This window comes from Monodelphis domestica, chromosome 1 (genome assembly GCF_027887165.1).
Source record: "Monodelphis domestica isolate mMonDom1 chromosome 1, mMonDom1.pri, whole genome shotgun sequence".
Taxonomy (NCBI): domain Eukaryota; kingdom Metazoa; phylum Chordata; class Mammalia; order Didelphimorphia; family Didelphidae; genus Monodelphis; species Monodelphis domestica.
Window position 1 is genome coordinate 264,315,121 of NC_077227.1, and position 15,058 is coordinate 264,330,178.

Here is a 15,058-nt window from a genome sequence, read left to right on the forward strand (position 1 = left end):
AATACAAGCACATACATTTATATACTGTTATGAAATGGAAGAGAAATTATCAGTGACTGTAGTTTATTTTTTATAGTCAAATGGATTCTATACCAACATTTTGATAGATTTTAAAAAAATTTTATTGATTAAGAAAATTTTTCCATGGTTCCATGATTCATGTTCTTTCTCTCCCCTCCTTCTACCCCCTCCCATAGCCAAATCCATCAAAATGCTGGTATATAACCAATTTGACTCTAAAAAAACAAATTACAGTGTATTAATGTCCTTATTATCCCACATCACCTCCAACATTTCTCATTTTCTTTTTTTGGTCACATAACAATAGATCTTAATCAATGTTGGGCAGGGTGCCTTCTGAAGTTGTTAGCCTTTATCTAGCATTATTTGAGGAAGGTTTAAAAAACACTTTCTCAACAAATTCTCTGGCCCCAACTTATTAAAAAATTTTTAAACTTTATTTAATTGATTAAGAGAATTCATCCATGGTTATATGATCTATGTTCTTTCCCTCCCCTCATTCCACCCCACTCCCATAGCCAATGTGCAATTCCACTGGATTTTACATGATCAAGACCTATTTCCATATTATTAATATTTGTATTAGGGTGATCATTTAGAATCTACATCCCCGATCATATCTCCACCAACCCATGTATTTTGAGAGATTTGTGATCTCATCAATTTAAGTATTTCCTTCACTGGAACAGTTTGCAACCCTTCTACTGTCTCTCATTCTTGTTCATATTTTCCTATGAATCCTCCATTAACCTTCCACCCAAAATGCCTTTAGGCCCTTTTCTGGTTCTTTTAATATTCAGTTGGGGCAAGGAGTGTTGGGAGGGGTGGTGTATTTGAACTTTCTATCTCTCACTACATCGAATTGATCCATCTTATTTTTATTCAAGTCATCTTCAATAATATATTGTAGCCTCCTTAGATACCCTCTGTTTGTCTATTCTTGGTCCTTTAGGTTACTTGTTATTCTTTTGAAATCATATTATCCCATAGTTTACAGATAAATAACATCACTGGAAAAAGTATAAACACACCCCCCAAAATGCACATGACCAAAAACATGTTTCATTTAAAAAATAGATTTTTATGACTGTGTTCAGGAAACCAAAATTAAACACACACACACACACACACACACACACACACACACACACACACCCCTCACATTTCTATTAGAAATCATACTGTTCCCTAAATTGATCTGGAAAGTTGCCACAGCAAGAAATGACATTGTTAAATATTCCGGTCTTAGGCTTTGGAACCTGAAAACTTAAAAATCCAGCTCAGAAGAAAATTATTAACTTGTAGAGGATGCCACATAATCTTTGGCATTCTAATTGATAGTTTTAAAAATAGTATGCTTATAGTCTTCTCTTGTGCTCTGTTATTTTCTTTGTTTTAACTCAGTGACTGTACATGGTACTTAGGGATTCTTGCGCTTACTGAACTGACTACATTAATAGTTGGTCTGGGTAGTTCACTTTCTTTGTCTCTTAACGTCTTCCAAGATGTACCTGTGGGAACTGTGATAATAATAAATTCAGCATAGTATGAGTAGAATGAGTTTAGGTAGTTTGCTCTTGCAGAGCTTCCCTTGGAAGCTTCCAGAAATGCCAAGGACACAGAGAATCATTGCTTGGACTTTGGGGAATGAGAAACATCCTGGCTTCTTCCAGTTCTATCGTGGCCAAGTAGTGAAAGAGTCTGGTACTTTAGAATGATGTGGCAAACCCCTAGTGGACTCTTGGCCTTTCCTTGTCCTATGACAGCAATAAGAGAAGCAGAGTATAGCATGTGATAAAATAAAGAAAAATGAAAGTTTCTACCTCAGTTTCTTGACTTCAATGCTTCTGCCTCCAAATTCCCTGTGAGAGCAAGAGGCTGGACTCTTCCAGACATAACTGGAATCTGGAACCCAGACTCTAGGTGAATCTTCACCTGGGTTCTTGCTAGCCTATTCTCCTTTCCAGGTGGCACTGCATCTATTTATATGGGCCTCTATAATCAAGTTTTCACTTTGATTATTAAGTCAAAAAAGTCTCCCACCTTCTCCTAGGCTGCATGGCAGTAGGGTCCTTAATAAAATCTACAGCCATCCCTCTAAGGCTCTCTCCATCAAGGCCCTCCTCTTTTCTACTGACTGGTAGATAGTGCTAACTCCTTTTGTTTCTGCTGTCCAAAATGGTTTCAGCTCCCTGGAATAAGATGTCCCTTCTAGGATAAGCTGATCACTTAAAAATTATTTTATTTTCCTCTAATTACAAGCAAAAAGATTTTCCAATATTTTAAAGACTTTTGAGTCCCCAATTTTCTCCCTCCCTCCCTTTCCATCCTTCCCTCCATGAAATGATAAGAATCTGATATAGATTTTTTTTCTGGGGTCTCTATGTATTATTATGCAAAACATTTTCATATTGGTGACTGTTGTAAAAAGCTCATCACTTCTAAATTTATCACCATGCTGCTAACCAAAGCCTTGATTGACATCACCTCTCTCAGCCTTCTCTCCCTTCTGGTTGGAAGGCTAGAATGTGGAGTACCAAACTCTTCCCAATGCCTTCTTTTTGGAAGGGCAGAAACTGGGCTCAGCTCACTCCATTTTGCATCTGTTGCCCATCCTGGTTTCATTTCTACAACACACAAGATACCTCCTGATGACTTGTTCCTTTCCTCTACCCTCTGCTTTTCTTCTTCTTTTTATGCCTTGTCTTCCTCTTGAGATTGTAAGCAATTGATAGGAGGGACTTTATTTTTACTAGCTGTATCTTAGCACAGTGCATGGCACATAGTTTCTACTTAATGAATGTTTACTGGCGTGAAGTAGTTGTGCTGTAGTGTATCTGAAAAAAATAGTTTTCTTGGGGTTCCCATGATTACTGGCATAGGAGATATGGCTTTGGGTTTCCATTTAGTAGTCATTTTGAGACTTGAAAATTCAGAGATCAAGATATTCTCAGTTATTCTGTGGGAAAGCCTTCCTTGTTCAGGAGAGCTCCCACTTTTCTGAGTAGCTCCTTCTCAGAAGGGGGCCTAAATATTAGTCCCCAGGTTCTACTTTCTAACATGTAGCAAATAATTATGTAAACAACATACAGGGTTTCAAAATCTGCTCATACATACATCAATTAAAGTTTTCAATACATATTTTGCATAACACCATTTTCATATTTGTAGTAGATAGATTATGGGAAAATGGCTGGCCTTTATGAGACTTTGGGACAGCATCCAACACAATGGAAAATAGTAATGGAAATAAATAAGACTTTCCTGGAATAATCACTGAAAAAATTATAATAGATAACTAGAAAGAATAATAAAATCTATGCATACAAAACATCCTCCCTCCCCAAATAGACTAGAAACCAAGACAATTGAAAAATACATTTTAAAAAGCACTGGAAAAATATTTACAAATGATGGAAAAAAAGAAAAGATAAAATAAAATGTACTTTCCAAAGTTGGGTAGAGATTTAAAACCCTCTTTTGGTAGCAAAATACAATGTGGTAAAATTTGAAACAAAATAAAAACCTAAGTAGGTTTTTAAATATCCCACTGAAAAAATAAATATCAATAAATAATCACAGATGTTTAAAAATTAAACAACTGAAACATGAAATACAAGAAAATTATCAAGCCACATTTCAGCCAGCATCATTATCAACAACACAAACTCAACCACTAGGATCTAGTTCAGACTCACAGTCAGTCACTTATAATCAAATACACTAGAGAATTAAAATGATCTTCACAAAATAATAAGCCACAAATCACAATAATAGGAGAAAAGTCAGTAGAGAAAAAAGAGAAAAATATTGAAAATTGAGTTTTCAAGGATAGCATCTCTCTACATGTAAGTTCAGTTAAATTTGTCCATAATGTAACAAAAACTGGGCACAGGGCTCCATATGTTCAGGTTAATGGAGACTAGCACATGGAAAAAAAATGATGGTTGCCCTATGGCTAAGCTACAGGGACTTGGGAAGAGACAAATATATATGGAGAAGACAAATATGTGGAAGGGACATAAATATAACCACCATTATAGAATCCAAAGGGGCCCCACATCTACATGTAAGGTTTTTAAAGCATTTATAGTAAAAAAAAAAAAGCCCCTTTTCTGAATCTTTGCTTAACCTATGACTTGAGTGTTTATTTCTACTCTACTTGGGGGTTAGAAGGATATTAATTTCTCTTGTTTTTAATCTATTTTTGCTTAAAGATTCCAGCTTATAAAACTCTAAGAATTGTAGGAGTACTTAGCTCAATGTGTTTTCAGAATATTTGAGACTTCTGCCTGGATTCATTTTTTCCTCTATTTCCCTTGTGCCTAAGTCTAAATTGGATATTTCTCTCTTTTTTTGTGTGAATACAAGATACATTTTTAATAAATTGGTAATTTTTCATTATGCCAATAATCCACAGGACACTACTTCTACATAGCTTACATGTAAAACATTTCTTTTAAAAAAGTACTGTAGCGTTCCTTGTTACATATTATCATCATCTGATTCATCTTCTTTCAGAGACTCTTTGGCATATTTTTCTGCTTCTTCTTTTCTATCTTTCGGAACAATTTCATGCCTTTCCTTTGTTTACTTCTCCAATCTAGCTAAGCTCCAGTTCAGAAGCTTTGTCCTTAACTTCATTATTTACTATATAGATTATTTTTGCAATTTCTTTAACAACATCATAACAGATCACTTCTTTCATCTGGAGTTTCTCTATCTCTGTTTTTGCAGCTTGCCTGATTTTCCCAATGGCACATCCCCAATAACTATATGAAACACCAGATGGGTCAATTTGATAGAATTGTGCCCGATCATTCACACCATAAGACCCTAACATGAAACTGCAACCAAAAGGTCTGACAGCACTGTAGAGCGTGTATGTATGCATAGACATGGCTACTCTGTCTGCAAGGCGCTTTCATGGAATATTACAGCCAGAGTTGGATCTGAAATTGGAGGCTTCTCTGGCCAGGTCTGCTAAAGAACGGACATCTGCTAGCAGGCCTGCTACCGCCATTCCAAGGTATTGATCAACATTAAAGAGTCTTTTGTTAGAACCTCCTTCAGAAAGGACTAACTTTCCTACACCAAAGATGACACCACCTTTACGTCTGATTCCAATAGCTGTACTACTGTTTTCCAAGGCTTTCATGCATATTCAACTTGAAAAACTCTTCCATCAGGAGAGAAAGTGGAGGCTGACAGACATACCTGTTCCAGATGGAGCTCAAAGTGTCTAAGCCACCACAGAGAGTAGAGGACTCTTTCTCTCTTTCTGCTCAGAACCAACTCCAGGGGGCAGCTGGGTAGCTCAATGGACTGAGAGCCAGGCCTAGAGATGGGAGGTCCTGGGTTCAAATCTGGCCTCAGACACTTCCACGCTGTGTGACCCTGGGCAAGTCACTTGACCCCCATTGCCTAGCCCTTACCACTCTTCTGCCTTGGAGTCAATACACAGTATTGACAGAAGGTAAGGGTTTTAATTAAAAACAACAACAACAACAACAACAACAACCACAACTCCATCTCAAAGTCTCTATCTGAAATAACATCAGTAATACAACAAAACTTTTTTCCCTTATATATCAGAACAAAGCAAAGCAAAGAAGAACAGAGAGCAATGAAAAGGTGAACAGTTCCTTGAATATAGGCAGCCAGCAATAGCACTGGAACTAGAGGTAGGAAGATAGCAAGCATTTAGTACATGTTTATTCGGTACCAGGTGCTGTACTGAGGATTGGGAATAAAAGCATGAGGAAATAAAATAAAAGGGAAAGATGAGATCTGTCCTCAAGGACAGTTATAATCTAACAAGGAAAGATACTATATAATGTATAGGTGGAAATTCTTGAACCCCTAAAACTACATTACCCCAAATTCCTTTTTGTATTACCCAGAATGCTTTTCTCTTTGTGCGTGTTTGGTGGTCACACTATTGTTTATAAATTTGCTGTAACTCCTCCCTTTCTTTTTTTTTAATCTGGAAAATTGGTGAGTTCTCTTGGTTTCTCTAGCCTTTTAATAAATATTATTAAATATAATACTTGGATTATTGAATATTAATTTTTAAAATTTACAATTAAAAGGTAGTTCCCTAGCCCTTGAAAAGGGTTAGGGAAGAGACAATATCCATGTAGGCACTTGATAGTGAAATCTAGAGCATCAGAATCACAGCTGGGAAGTGAATGAAGCAGGACCTGCCTGGGCTCATCCCCAAAAATGAAGGCTCCAAAAGGAACTCAGCTATAGGAGGAAGGGACCAGCATGGTGGAATGGCTAGGGTGAAAAAGCTCTCAGCACTCAGGAAGGCTCTAGTGTGAGAGTTAGAGTGGCTGAAGTCTTAGAGTTAGGGTAAGTCATGATAGAAAAGTCCCGGCCAGTAACAGAATGAAACATGGACAGTCTGATTCCATCATCCCTAAAATGGAAATTGGCTTCTTCTGGTTTTAAAAATCCTTTGTTGAAAGGAGGGAAAAATCAAACTGGGGATGAGTAGGTCAGTTAATGAGAGCTGCTCCTGTCCTCTCTAAACTTATGTTTCTATGTTAATTTTTTGAATTTATGTTGTTAAAATATTTTCTTGTATAAATAGGTCCTTTGTTGTATTTATACATATATAAATACAAATACAAACATAAAATACATAAATAACAACATATAGAGGTGGAAATCAAATCAAACTGGGGATGAGTAGGTCAGATAATGAGAATTGTTTCTGTCCTTTCTACAGAGGAGGCAGGGAAATGCCCCACCAATTATTACTCTCAGTTCATGGCAGTCTCTCCATGAAGCATCAAGTTCATGGGCGACAGCAGAAACAGAGGTGGAAAGTGACTTGTCAAAGTCTCTGTAGAAAAAAGGATGGAGATCATATACCAGAATCCCAACTCAATGTTCGATCCTTTCCTGTACACAGAGATTCAAGATGTAGAATCTAGAATGAATTCTCAAATCCTTGAATGTGTGAACAAATTCTCCAGCTTTAAATAAATTTGAACTACTTTCTTCTGGATTTGCACGGCCAGATACACTCCCTAAACATTCCCAGAAGTCCAAGTTCAAAAGCATTAACAATTTGTGGATAACAGGATAGTATCTGCTTGAGAGTATGTCATCTCCATGGGAATGCAAGGGTTACAATCCTCTTCATGGGTAAATATATAAGGATTTACAATCCCTTGCAAAAAAAAAAAAATCAGCTGGGATTTACTTGAAATCCATAATTATATAGTACAAGCTTAAACATCAATCAACACTTTAAAATAACGGGTGATTATCCTGGTGTCCTAAGTAATCATTTCATGTATACTTGAAAACAAATGTTCATTAATAATACATGTAATAGACATGACATTATATAGAGCATTACTTTACAGAGCGCCTCAGTGGCTAGATGTCTAAATAGCAAAGTATTTATCCCTAGTGCACAAGAAAATAATCATAAATAGCAAAGATAAGTCAAGGCTATTTAGTTTTAGCAATATGAACAATACTATAGAGAACAAAGTTATAATCATAACTTACACATAGTTAAGGTACCTAGTGACACATTGGATATAATGTTGACCCTGGAGTCAAAAAGACCTACATTTTAATCCAACCTCAGATATTTACTGGTTGTATGACCCTGGGAAAGTCACTTAAATTCCCTCTCTTTCAGTTTCCTTATCTGTAAAATGGGAATATAATAATAGTGTCTATCTCCCACAATTATTATAAGAATAAAATGAGATAATACTTATAAAGTGCTTTCCAAACTTGAAAATACTCTAGCATTTTAAATAGCATTATATGCTAGCTATTATTATTATATAAAAATAAACAACAAACAAAACAGTTCATAGCTAACAAATGGATGCTGCTTTACTATTAAGAAATAAACATGAGTAAATATGAATAATAACAAAACAGAAGTATAATGCAAACATAAAATAATTAATAATCACGAAATTATGTACAAAGTATACTTTATTATGGGCTGTCTTAAGTATTGTTGCCTGGGATTATGTGATAACTTTTTTATTATGTTAAACTTCTAGTTATCCTATAATATTACAAGTCAATCTAGTGTCTCATTGAATGGATCTAAATTATTTTATGCTCACCTCTCTTCTCTTTGTGATAGAGGCTGGCACTAGAAAAAAAGTGCCGGACTGAAGAGTATGTGAAATTGATCACCTCAATGGGGGAGGGGCCCCAGGAGTGAATTTCCGGAGTAGAGAAGACTCTGGTGAGGAGAGCAGTGAGGGGCTCTCCGTCTGGAGATGTTGAAGAGAGAAGGTGGAAAAAGACTTTCTCTCGAGGGTTACCCACTTTTCCTGCTGGTGACTGGAAATCTTTCCTCCCAATACTTCCCAAACAAAGGGACTTTTTGAAGAGAAACCTGAGCAGACTTTACCTCAGCTCCTGTTGCCCAGGGGTGAGTCAACCTGACTTTCTCTCAGGGGACTCAGGCTGCCAAGGCCTGAGCTCCCCCCAAACTTGAGTAGGGAGGAAAAGGGTTTAGATAGCGACAGGGACCCCCTTTTCCCCACTTTTCTTTTCCCATTCTTCCCTGCCCATTTTTCCTTTTGTATTATCTGACTGAGTTAACATTAAAAGTTATCTGTTCCCCAAGCTGAGTGTGAGTGAACAGATCAAGGGGAGATCTTTTCAGTCTCAAGTACTGGAGGGGGGACAAGAGGGACAAGAGCAAATTGGGGAGAGTAGCTTTAACTAAGGAGGGGTGGCAGAAGGAGGAAAAATCTTCAAATCCCCTCTCCTCTATCTGAGCCAACTCGTTATAGCTGCTGTCTCTCCAGAACCCCACTTTGAGGAAGGGGGGCTCTCCTCCCTTTCCCTCTCTCCCTCCATACCTCAGGGCCCAAGCCTCCTCTTGGGGGTACATTCCCTTCATTTTCTCTTTTTTTTAATATATATATTTTAAAAATACCTTGACATGAGCTATTTGATGAAATAGACTGACCATTTCCAGCTTTATAGATAGAAGTAGACCTGCTTCCCTAAGCCTGAATTCATAGAAATACTAGACAGTCTATCAGTATTTCTATGTTCTTTGAATTTTCTCTGTATCTTAGCAGTCTATCAAAATGAAGTTTTAGACAAGAAAAGAATTGCCTTTGAGTTCAGTTCTCTTACCTTGACTGAACGGGGTTCTCCCCTTGATTTGGGCAAGAGTATAATAGTGCTAAATGTCTCCTTCATAGGAAACCTCACATTTGTATAACTGATATTGTTAGGAAATATCTTGAAAGGATCCCCTCTATTCTCTAGACCTAGAGATGGGAGGTCCTGGATTCATATTTGACCTCAGACATTTCTTAGATGTAAGATCCTGGGCAAGTCACTTAACCCTCATTGCCTAGCCCTGGAAGGGGGAAAAAAGGGTTTATTTATAAAAGGTTGGACTGGATTATATTTAAATATAGGGTTGCCAGGAATTTAATTTATTCCAAAGAGATTTATTTACAAAATATAGAAAGAATGAAGTAGGAAATCAGAGAGGATAGGGTAATATATCTAGCCTAAGCACTAATAATTTACTCCCAGCCCCTGGCTCAACCCAGGTAGGGATAATTAATTTCTTAGCTGGCCTTGGCAAAGTACAGGACCTGGGGAAGTCTCTCTCAAGAGGTAGGTCTCTCCTGAGGCTAGTTTTTTCAGAAAATCCAGGAAAGGAGTCAGCCTTTCACTCACCACATGTCAGTCCAAATGAAGAGATTTAAGAACAGCCTCACCAGGAACAGGGTCTCAGGTCCAGCCAGCAGATTCTTCTCCAGTCTCAACTCCAAAAGATGAAGAAAAGTGTATCACAGGAAGTTGTAAATTCCTTTTAAAGACACTTTCTTTTGCATCACTTCCTGTGCCTTCCCCTAATTTTACATATACCAATCATAGTTGAAGCTTTGCTTTGCTTTTTTCAGGGGCAGTTAATTTAATTCTGATTCCCTGTCACCCACTATTGCACACATGGGTCACAGACCTCCCCTACTCAAGTGTGAATGGGGTGTTTACACCTTTGGTGATTATTCTAAAAATGGGCAGATCTCTCCACTCAACTTTAAGTAGGGTGTTTACACTTTTGGTAATCAAATGGGCAGGGGAGCTAATTTCATTTTCACAATCAGGGGAGAGTTAAATTTAATCTTCACAGCCCTTACCATTGTTCTTCCTTAGAACCAAAACATAGTACTGATTCTAAGATGGAAAGTAAGTTTTTTTAAAAGTACCCATATATAGGCATCCATATTTATATTTATATAATACATGCATATTATATATACAAATACAATATGTTAAATGTGCACATATAATATATAATATAAATTATCTTATAATATATATTATATATATGTATCCCTGTAGGCATTCAGTAATAGCTTTGTTAGTCCAGTTTATTATCTTAAATTCTCCTTCCCTCCTTTTCTATTACATTTTCAAGATAACTCCTTATGCTACTTTTCTATTTAGTAAAAGTCAGTGGCTCAAGTTTCTTCATCTGGCAATTGCATCCTGGAAACTAAGATTGTTACAGCAGAGAAGACAGTAGATGTGACCAGAGACCAGAAAATTCTACTCTTTACTCCTTTGAAAAGTACTGAGCTCTGGATCATGCTATATTTGAAACGTGACACTTTTCCTTCTCAAACTGTGGCCATGTCAGTTTAAAACTAGACACATAAGTCATGCCACAAAAAATTTATTATAATTTTACATTGAAAAAATTTTTCATTCTATTTCTTTTTTCTTTGCCTTATGAGTTAACATTAACAACAGACAAGAAAACTGCATTGTATCAATTCATGCTGTTTGCTCCTTTGATGTATTGTTAAATTCTGGTCCTTTTAGCCACTTTTCCTACGACCAGGCAGAAGAAACATGACATATAGTTGTGGTAGCTCTGGGTTGCTTATATACTTTAGTATTCTTATTTCACTCTGGACATTTTGTCTGAGGATAAACTGAGTAGCTGAAAACACCACTATCATTTCCTACAGGTTCAGACTTACTAAGTCATTTCTGCCAAGAGGTAGAAATTTTTGCCTCCAATTTTGGCAATTTTTTGTGAGTGTTTCTGGAAATGTAAGTTCCTTGAAAGGAGAAACTGTTTCCTTTTTCCATTTTTATTCTCAGCTCCTAACATAGTGTCTCACACATAAATGGTATTAAGATATTTATTGATTGATTATTAAATGATGATTATAGGAGCTAATTTAGTAGGACATAGCTTTATAACTACACAGAAAACAAAAACAAATTTGCCATTTCCCCAGATGCTTATAAAGTTGGCAGATCATCTAAGAGATAACTTAAAAACCATTACTAGTAGTCCCTATTGTCAGAGTCACTGTATCCTGGAGAAAAGAAGCCCAGAAATGATGTCTGTAGGTGAGAAGAAAATGTGCCTGTCCCACTCTACTGTCTAATACCCAGTATTCATGCACAGTGCTATTATTAAATATTGACTTTGCCCAGAAATTAAGCTGACACAGCTGCATAGCCCTATTTAGGGGCAGGGTGAAATCAGGAGGATGCACATATGGCATTTTGGTCCAGGTTCACAAATATAGCTCTTTGCATGCCCATTATCAGGGTGTCAATCCCAGACTGAGCTTCAGGCACTGACCCAGAAAAGAGAGATCCTCTAGAGCAATGATGAAGAACCTTTTAGAGGGGTGGGTAATGTCCTCAGAGGTGCATGGAGGGGAGGAGGGGAGCAGTCTGGTCCCACATTCAACTGGCTTTCTAGTAATGAACTCTGGTGAACTTTGTACTGGGGCAATGGCATGCATGCCCACAGATAGGGCTCTGAGTGCCCCCTCTGGCATGTATATTAATAGGTTTACCACCATGGCTCTAGAGTACGGAATATGAGAGGAAGAAAATGACTGAATTCTTTCTTTCAGCCATCATCTTGGAATCTTAAGTACTGCTGTACCATCTTCTTGCTTTTGGTAGGAATTATCTGTTGTTATCATTGTTGACCTTTGGAAACCAAATTTTTCATCAATTGGGGCATGAAACATCCTACTAAGAAAGAACTCTCCTTTTAGTCCCTAGATTGTTTGCTCCTACAGAGTAGGGAAAATGTCATTTATTTTTGTATCTTCCATCAGAATCCAGCTGTATATTGTTTGTCATCCATGGAGAGGATCCCTACCTTTCTCCCACAAAGAAGCCTTGACTATGGACTCATGCAGACAATGTACAGTATTGTGGGAAACTGATCCCAAAGAGAGAAGCTTCAAGCTTTTATCTCACTCTCTGGCTCATCATACTCTCTTGCCCAAGAGTACTGGGGTAAAAACAATCTCTTAAATAATGATTACATGTGGCTTGTGTCTAGGGTCTCTCTAAAAAGGGATTGGATCCCTTTAAGAAAGTTACTCAGTGTATAAGCTAGTTGATAACAGATCAATTTATTTTTTCCATCACAAAAGAAATGTTTAAAACACAAAAGGTGTGTTTTGACTTCTTACTTAAGGGGATCTGAAACCAGAGGCTCCCAGTTGGTTCCTTGGTCCCCATTATATGAGGTAGGGTAGGAACAATATCCACAAAGGTCCTTGCCACTTAGGCTAGGCACCCTGACAAACACTTAAAACATGAAATAGTAAATCATTACCTCTCCCACTCCCCACCCTAGAGATAGGAAAGACTCCTGGGAGACGTATAGGACCCCTAAAGAGATTTCAGTTTTACCTCTGTATTATCTGAGCAATGGCTCAAGGTCCAGGTTTTCTGACCAGACAAAGCATGGCTCATTTTTCTGGTGGTGAGCATCTGTTTTCTAAATAGGATGTGGTTACAGAAAGCACTTCCTACTGCCAGGCAGCATTTGGGAATTCCCTGCCTGCCTCTTCTTCTAGTGTCCTGGCTCCAGGGAAATATTCATTTCTGAGGACCATTGTTTAGTTATTTGTCTTTGGAGTACAAAACAGCAGAAGAGGCAGCTAGGGACTTAACAAACAGCAAGAGCTTGTTCTCACTGTCAAATGGGTGTTGAGGAGGGGTAGGGAACAGAAGCTTCTCTTCTTTTTGAGGGAGAAGTTCGAACAAAAAACACTGCCTCAAGGCTATAGAAGCTTTCCTCCCTTGCCCTTAGGGCTCACAGAGTGGGCAGCTCTTCCTGGAGCAATTACCAATCATCTTTGGCACATTCTCCCTGTCCAGGTCCAACCCTGACTTAGGACAGTGGTTGTGGCTTGGGACTAGAATGAAATGAGACACTTTTAGAACAGCCCACATTTAACAAAAAAGAAGTTTATTTAACACTAGCATAGAAAGGCTATTCAGCAAGGAAAAAGCACTGGATCACCGAGATGCAGGCCCATCCCACCTGATTCTCCCTGGGTTTTCATGACAGAGAGTATGGCTATATAGGCTAGCTAAGCTTTTGCCTAAAAGTCAGACAATATTGGATGGAGTGGGTATGATAATTCACATAACAGTAGGACATCCATCAAGTTTGAAGGGCAGTGATTCATTGTGGGATGGTCTTTTTATGATGTAGATGAGTGGGAAGCCATGTCAGCAGCTTAAGTGTATTCCCCAGGATCAATCAAATCTCAGAGACAGTTTCCTTTCTTTTATGGTGGAAAAACTATGTAGTAAAGACCTTTGCAGAAATATTTTTTCCATTCCCCTTAACACAGGACCAAAAGACCAACCAGGAGTTTTTGGCAAGTAGAAGTGTCCTACCAGAAGGGGCCACGACAAAGGCTCATCCTTATACGTGCTCCCTGAGATGTCCCCCACTACATATGTATTTTATGCTTAGTTAAATTAATTAATGCTTCTGTTTCTACTATTCCTCTTCCCAAGTGTTAAAGAATCCTGGAGCTAAGTACTATAATCAGACACAATTGAGTTAAAAAGAACAAATTAGTTAGTTCAGAACAAATTCCATAATAAAAATAACTACAATAATATTTAATTCTATGACATTATGAAACTAATCATCCTACAACATTCCTTTATGTATGCTACTCTTTGGCTTCATTATTTCCCATCATCGATAGACAAAACCTTCATTATTTCCCATTGTCTATTGACTAAAGCTCAATCTACTTAGTTTGACATTCAGAGTTATTCATAATCAGGTCCTAGATGGTCCAATGGATAGAGCCCTGGATCTTGGGTCAGGAAGAATGGAGTTCCAAGTCATACTTAGTGTGACTCGAGGCAAGTTGCTTAACCATTGTTTGTCTCAGTTTCCTCATCTATAAAATGAGAATAATAAAAGCACTTTCACAGTCTTTTTGTGAGGATCAAATGAGAAGATATTTGCAAAGTGCTTATGTCCCTGGCACATAGTAGTTGCCTTATTAATGCTTATTCTTTTCCCCATCATGTACCAGTTACAACATAGTAGTTTATACTGTTAGGTTTTCATCTGTAGTGCAAAGAATGAGAATTCCAATAACTGAGTGGCAGCAGTCCCAGTGAGGTCACAATGTGGCATACCATCAGCTGGCCCATTTCCTCCCTGGAGGAAAGGTGGCTTTTACTGTGGTATTTTCTCTGGTCACCACCCTCTCAACCCCTTTCTCTTTGGAAATTTAACCAGTCACACCCTATTATAACAATTAGCTAGCTTTTAATCTTAGGGAAAATCTAATGGTCCCTCAGGTTCATATGGTCCCATATGGCCCTCTCCTCTGCTGTTTTATGGACATTTTAGCCATCAAAGGTTAATGGTACAATCATAATAGCAGAGCCCCTTTCCTCTCCTTCCTCTGCTGCTTTTCCCCACTCCTTCCACTCCAACCCCCTCACTACCTAATATTCAGACAGAGGTAGCCACAACTTAAATGTATGTATATGTATGTATATTTCTAGCTACCTGCGACCCACCCAAGCAAAAACACTATAGGAAATATGTAGGCAAAAGAAGCAAGTAGACTATATTGAAATATTTATTAATCAGTCAAGGATGGAAGAAATTGAGATCAAAACTATTATTATATTATGAGGGTGGGGAAGGGAGAATGGGGAAAGAGCAAATTTTTAAACTTCCTTTAATCTTTCA

At 37.7% G+C, this 15,058-nt stretch overlaps 1 pseudogene; it reads right to left on the reverse strand.

Annotated features, from left to right (window-relative positions):
• Window positions 1–4,506: 4,506 nt before the first annotated feature.
• Window positions 4,507–15,058, reverse strand: part of LOC100616895 (proteasome subunit alpha type-3-like) — a 168,167-nt pseudogene continuing 157,615 nt past the window's right edge.